This window comes from Rhinolophus sinicus, linkage group LG03 (genome assembly GCF_036562045.2).
Source record: "Rhinolophus sinicus isolate RSC01 linkage group LG03, ASM3656204v1, whole genome shotgun sequence".
NCBI classification, from domain to species: domain Eukaryota; kingdom Metazoa; phylum Chordata; class Mammalia; order Chiroptera; family Rhinolophidae; genus Rhinolophus; species Rhinolophus sinicus.
Genome location: NC_133753.1, coordinates 24,246,963 through 24,253,623, shown reverse-complemented (window position 1 = coordinate 24,253,623; position 6,661 = coordinate 24,246,963).

Sequence of the window (6,661 nt, the reverse complement as noted above, 5' to 3'; positions counted from 1 at the left end):
TGTAAATGTGCGTGTGCCATGGGCAGCATCTTGAAAAATGGAGTGAAAGGCCAGGAGAAGTTATTTGGAACAGCCAGGGTGGAGCTGAGAGAAGCAGAGTGCCCCCAGCTAGCTGGGGTGACAAAGCAACACTGTCTCCAGAGGGAAGGGAAAGCTCCCTGGGTCAGAGTGTTGGCAAACTGGCTGTTAAATGAGAAACCAGCAGGAAATGGAGCTGCCTAAGAAAAGGCATGGTGTATTGTTACATGACAGCTTTGGAAGGCGGGGCTCTGAGTCCAAGAGTCTAGCAAGGACTTGTTCTTACTCTCTGCTAACCTTGGGCCAAACAGCTCGCCTCCCAAACCATACCTGGTACCTCTCATCCTCAGGCCATAGGGCCGGACTTTGGCCCGGGAATCTGTGTGTGAACCTGAAGTCCTTTATAGGCAGCCAGTGTAACTTCCAGGCCTCAGCTAACTTGTTACCTCCAACCATCAGAGGCTACTGCTAGTTCACCACAGGCTGAGTCACGGTGAAACTGGAAGGCAACCACGTCTGGGGCTCGTGCTGCCCCTGCAGCTCAGCCAATAGACCCACCCAGGAGCTGGGCTATAAGAAAAGCATTTATTGTCAGAGCACCGGTGATCTGAAAAGGCAGCAGGTTAACACCTTCAAAAACTGCCTTGACATTCTCAGACTGGCTTAGGGTATTTAAGGGAAAATCTGGAGTCTGCATGGAGACTTCCTCTGGCAACGTGGCTCAGCAACCCAGGCACAATGACAGGAGTGGCCTGGAAAGAATGCTAGACCATAGAGCTTGTGATCAATAAGCATAAGGCTGTGAATCATACATTTCAGGATAATTTTGCAAAGCAAAGAACTGCGACAGGGGACATTCCAGCTCAAGCCACAGGGGGATGATCTATTATTAAGCTATAGGTCAAGGAAAGGTGAGGCCGGGCCCTGCTTCAATTGCACCAGCTTGCATACGCGGACCAGGACTCCCTCAGAGGTAAGAAGAAGACGCGAGGCTGTTGCTGACCCTCTCAGAGAGGCTCCAGTTCTCCTAGCCCTGACAACTCACTGCCCAGGTAGATTCATTTAAAAATTGCAGACAGCTAACGTCACCGGACACTAGGAGACCCCTTCTGCCACTTAGGCTCTTCCTTAACTCTCACCTCCATGTCACTCCGAGCATCACTTTCTCACCTCCCATGGCCCCTTTTCCCCCAGCCTTTCCTCTGAGCTCCCTCTTCCCCTCCCCTCCTAACACCCTGTGGCTCTCCCCTAGGGACACGGTTTCCCTTCGGATCATCTCTGATGGAAGCTGACCTTCTCTCTCAGCCCTTGGGATGAGATGGTGCGATGGTGGCTTCTGATTCAACAAACCATTAGACCCTCCCCTCTCTCAGGAAAACCCGGCTGCAGTGGGTTCCTGCTGCCTGCTTTGCACTCTGTTCTTCCTTGGTGCTGTCATGGATACACCTTGCTCATGGAAGACAGGGCTCTCCCTCTTCTGGGGACAACTTTAACAGCTACAAGCCTAAACGTCATCATCATCTGGGATGACATCATATCTGGGATGACGGGCCACTCCCTCAATAACTTGGTCTCTTGCTTCAGACCTCCATTCTACAGCCAGCCCCTGAACCTAGTCATCTTGGAACTGCCCCATCTTTGGAACGTTAAATCCAAACACCATGGGGGCAGGCTACAATCCCACACCCGTTGTGCTCTCCACAGCCTTTCCTACAACTGTCCTGTAATATCATGGGTCCTCCAATTCCTTGGCTTTTTATTTTATCCCTGTATCAACCCCTCCTGCTTTCCCTTCCACCCTGGGCCAGCCTGGGGTCCATATTTCACATCTTTTAATAGCCCTACCTCCATTGCCCCCTTGTTGTTTTATAACACCCTTTTCGTAAATCCCCAGCCCAAATTTAATTCAATTATCCACCCTCTCTGCACCTCTATCTAGGATATTGGGCACTATTGGAGAAAAATCAGACAGCTGCACAGACCAACGGGACTACACAATCATAGATGGCATCACAACCAGGCCTTCCTTCAAATGGCCCAGAATTTTCTTCCCTTTTCTTAGCCAACTCCCTCTCTAGAACCCATCATCAGCTATTTCAGACCTTTTCTACTCTCCTCAAGATACCACCTTCCCTAACATCTCCCTCCACATTCTCAGCAGAGAACCTTAGAGAAAGTTAAGAGTCATCAGGCAGAGATTCCATCAACATCCTCCCATCAAAGGGACTTTATCCTTACCATCATTTCTCTCTGGTCACAATGCAAGAGGTAGGGATCCAGAATTTAAGCTAATTCCTTCAAATGCTTTAGATCTGCTCTTTTCAACCTCTTTGAAACCTCATTCCATTGATTTTCCCTACTTCTCTCTTATCTTGCATTTCTTCCTCTCTGCAGGCTCCTACTCATTAGCATTGAAACATGTTTGAAATTCAGTCTTTAAAAACAAAACAAAACAAAGAATTATCCCCCTTATCTCCCTCCACATCCTATCTCAATCCCTGGTATTCATTATCTATTGCTTGTGTAACTAATTTACCCCCACATTTGGAAACAGCCAACACAAAATAGTAAACATTTATTAGCTCACAAAGTTTCTGAGGGTCAAGAATCTGAAATCAGCTAAGCAAGAGGGCTCACATCTTTCATGAAGCTGCAGTCAAGATGGGGCAGCAATTACCTGAAGGTTTGACCAGGTCTGGAGGACCTGCCTCCACTATGGCTCGCTCACATGGCTGTTGGTAGGTGACCTCCATTCCTTGTCATGTCAGCCTAATGATGCGGCAGCCAGTTTCCCCCAGAGTGAGTGATCTGAGAGAAAGTGGCTTAAAAGGAAGCCACACTGTCTTTTACACTAGCAACTTGGAAGTGACATTCCATCACTTCTGCTATATTGCATTGGTCCCATGGAGAAACCCTGATAGAGTGTGGGAGGGCGCTGGCAAGGACGAGGGGAGGAGGAGCTGGGGGTCATTGGGGACCATCTTGGAAGCTGCTACCACGCCCCACATCACAGCCAGACTTTTTCAAAGAGTTGTGCACCCTGGCTGTCTCCACATTTTGTTCCCACCTCTTCACTCAGATTATTCTCACTGAGTCCCCAGTGACTTCCTTATTTTGAACTGAGAATTGAAAGCTACTTCTCAGTTCCTCTCCTAGCTGACCTCTCCATAACATTCCACCATGGCGAGCCCTCCTCCTTCCTTCTAAGCACTTTCTTCCTTGGCTCCAGTGATACCACAGGCTCCTGGGTTTCCTTTACATTTTGGCCCCGTCTCGATTGTATTCACAAGCTTCTCTTCACCCAGCTGTCCATCTCTTAGGGTTGCTGCATCTCAGGGTCCTGCCGGGGTTCCATTCTTTGAACATCGTTTGGCCTCAGCTAACCTCATCACCTGACACTCCCTGCAACCCTTTACTCTACTTGCCAACCCTACAGAACATCCCATGGCTCCTGTCCCACTGTCATAATTTTCCCACTGTCATCAGTTCAGACCAACACCTCAGGGCTACGCTTTGTCTAGTTTTGGATTCTTCAACTAAAGGAGGAGGAGAGAGGCCTGAAGGAAGTAAATATAAGGCCATAAATTAACGGGGGGTAGTAACTGAGATTCATCAACCTCTCGTGGAGAAGCCTCAGGGGTGGTTTGATTATTGTTTTCAATAATCAAAAGCCTATAGAGGCCCCTTGCTTTGAGAAATATGGTCAACTGGCCTGTTTCCTCCAAAGACCAAAGAGGAAAAGGTTAAGTTTTAGTAATGATAGAAATGACAGATCTGGGTTAGGGATAGAGAAGCATTTGAAATGGCAGGATTAGCTAGAGCAATGTAAAATCTGATCAGCAGATTTTTAAAAGCAGGTTAGTATTTTGCACATGTGAGATGATGCCTGGGTAGACTGAGCTAAGGGTATGCAGGTGGATTGGGTGACCCACTGCACCCAAGGATCCATACCTTCTATGGCTGCATGAGGGATGAGTCCAAGGCAGCACTGAGCTCAGAACCCCATCTCTTGTTCATTTCCAGCAGTAGAGTGTGATTTTAACAACCTCTGGGCTGCCAGATGGGTTGTTTCTGGCCTGCAGGTCAGGGCCGTCTGGCATTGCTGCTTGGTTGCACCAGTCTTAAAAGAGGCCAGAGGCTGGGGTTACAGGGAGGGAGGAGTAGAATAAGGACTGGCATGGCTTGGTATTTAGAAAAGAAGCAGTCAGGAAGACTAACCTTGGCTCAGGAGCTGGTTGGTGTGTCACATCCTCCAGGAAGCCCCCTCTGATACCTCCAGGCTGGCTTATGGCTCTTCCTCTGTGCTCCCACAACACCGTGTACTACCTTGGTCCTGAAATGAACTCTGTGGCACTGAAATGGTCTAAGGGTTTATCTCCCGCCTCATCAAACTATGAAGTCCTTGATGGCAAGAACCATGTTTTGTTTATAGATGACTCTGGGCCTGGCACAGGGCATAGATGGTGGGGAGCCCTGGGTAAGACGGTCTTGAATAATTGACCTAGGGGACAAAGGCCTTGGGTGGCTTTGTACTACATCGTCCCCAGAGGAGACTTCAGAATAGCCTAGGAGAAAGCCCTGGCTTTTTGGAACCATGTTCCAACAGGACAACTGAAGAGATAACCCAAGGATATCTGGGTTCTGGTCCCTGCTTAGCCAGTCATTAGCAGTATGACCTGATTAGCGCAGGATAATCCCTTCCCCATGCCTCAGTTTCCTCATCTATCTAATGGGGATGATGAGCCCACACATTCACTGAGTTGCCTTGAAAATCAAATGAGATAATGAGTGTGCAGGTGAAAAACATCCAGAGAAAGGTCTTTAAGACATATACAGGGCCAGCCCGATGGCTCAGGCGGTTAGAGCTCCATGCTCCTAACTCCAAAGGCTGCCGGTTCGATTCCCACATGGGCCAGTGGGCTCTCAACCACAAGGTTGCCGGTTCAACTCCTGAGTCCCACAAGGGATGGTGGGCAGTGCCCCCTGCAACTAAGATTGAACCCAGCACCTTGAGCTGAGCTGCTGCTGAGCTCCCGGATGGCTCAGTTGGTTGGAGCACATCCTCTCAACCACAAGGTTGCCGGTTCGACTCCCACAAGGGATGGTGGGCTGTGCTCCCTGCAACTAGCAACGGCAACTGGACCTGGAGCTGAACGGCACCCTCCACAACTAAGACTGAAAGGACAACAACTTGACTTGGAAAAAAGGCCTGGAAGTACACACTGTTCTCCTATAAAGTCCTGTTCCCCTACCCCAATCTTAAAAAAAAAAAAAGGACTTATACAGAGGTAAGAAGTTATTAATAGCCTCATTATTATTCTTACCCAGAATGCCCATGGAAAAGCAGCATAGGCAGCCCCAGCCCCCGCACCCCACCCTTCCATACTATTTCTGTCCCTGGAAAGCAGGTTCTTGGAGTGGTAGTCCCCGCTTTGCCACTGTGGGAAAGCGGGTGAATATCGGGCGGAGTTCCAATCTCTCCAGCTCTCCAGCCTGCCCCTCCTGGGGGCGCTCACCAAACACTTTGATTTAGAAAGCATGGCCAGCAATGACACATCGGCCATCTGAACGGTTGTGGGCAGCATCTTGTGTCTGTCACAGCATCACTGGATGCTGTGGTGCTGTTGGAGAGGTGCTCAGGTGACCCCCTCCGCTTCCTCAAGCAGGTCCAGGTACAGGGGGAAGGAGCTTTCGTTCCTCTTCTGCATTTCGGAGGAAGAGTAAACAGCTCAAAGGGGCTCATCCTATTTCTCTTCCTACTTTTCTTCCCATGGCTCCTTCACTGCCTGCATCCCAGCCTGCCTGGCGAGAGAGAGCTATGGCCGGGAGTGGAAATAGACCCAGGTTTTCTCCACCCCACAGCACTCCCTTCCCTACCATGTCCCTGTGATGCTTGTGTGCACCAGCTGGCCGGGGACAGGGAGCAGCCAAGCGGAGCAGGTGACCTGAGGATAAGAAGAGGAAATCCAGATGGGTGGGGTCTGAGGGAGGCCCCATCTTCCATTACTTTCTGGAGACAACATTCAGGTTCTGCCAGCCAGCAGAATCCTCCAGAATGTAAGCCCTGCTGACTCCCAGTAGAGTGCCTGACCTTTCCATCACTGGGCCTCGTCTTTCCGTTTCCCTGGTCTTAACGCGAACCTGTGAATGTCAGCATGATGGCAGAACAAATCTATAGAAGTGGGGTCTGAGCTGGCTTTGGGGATAATCAAAGCCCCAGACGGGACAGAGGGGAGAAAGCCAGGAGAAGGTATCTGAGGCCCAGGGAAGGCTGGTACCTGGAGTTCAGTGTCAGACTGAGGCTCCGCCAGCCTTTTCCAGGGCTCTGCCCACAGGAGGAGGAGGGCCAGCTGTGGTTATTGCCGGTCTCATAGGAATGGGCCATTATCAGAGAAATGCAGCCCAGCTGCTCTGAGGAGGTTGCCTAACTCGGCTTAGCTCCCCCTCCCCACTCGGCCAGCCAGGTCTGCTGGCTGCTGACTTAAAACGCTGCCCTCAATTCTATCTTTAGCTCTGGCTGCTCAGCGCCTAAGTGACAGGCAGGTTGGGGGCTTGTGCTAGGGTGGGAAATCTTTGCAGATACCAGGTTTGCTGAGAAGGTGGCACGGCTGCAAGGGGCAGGGCCCATGTCGTCTTCACTGCT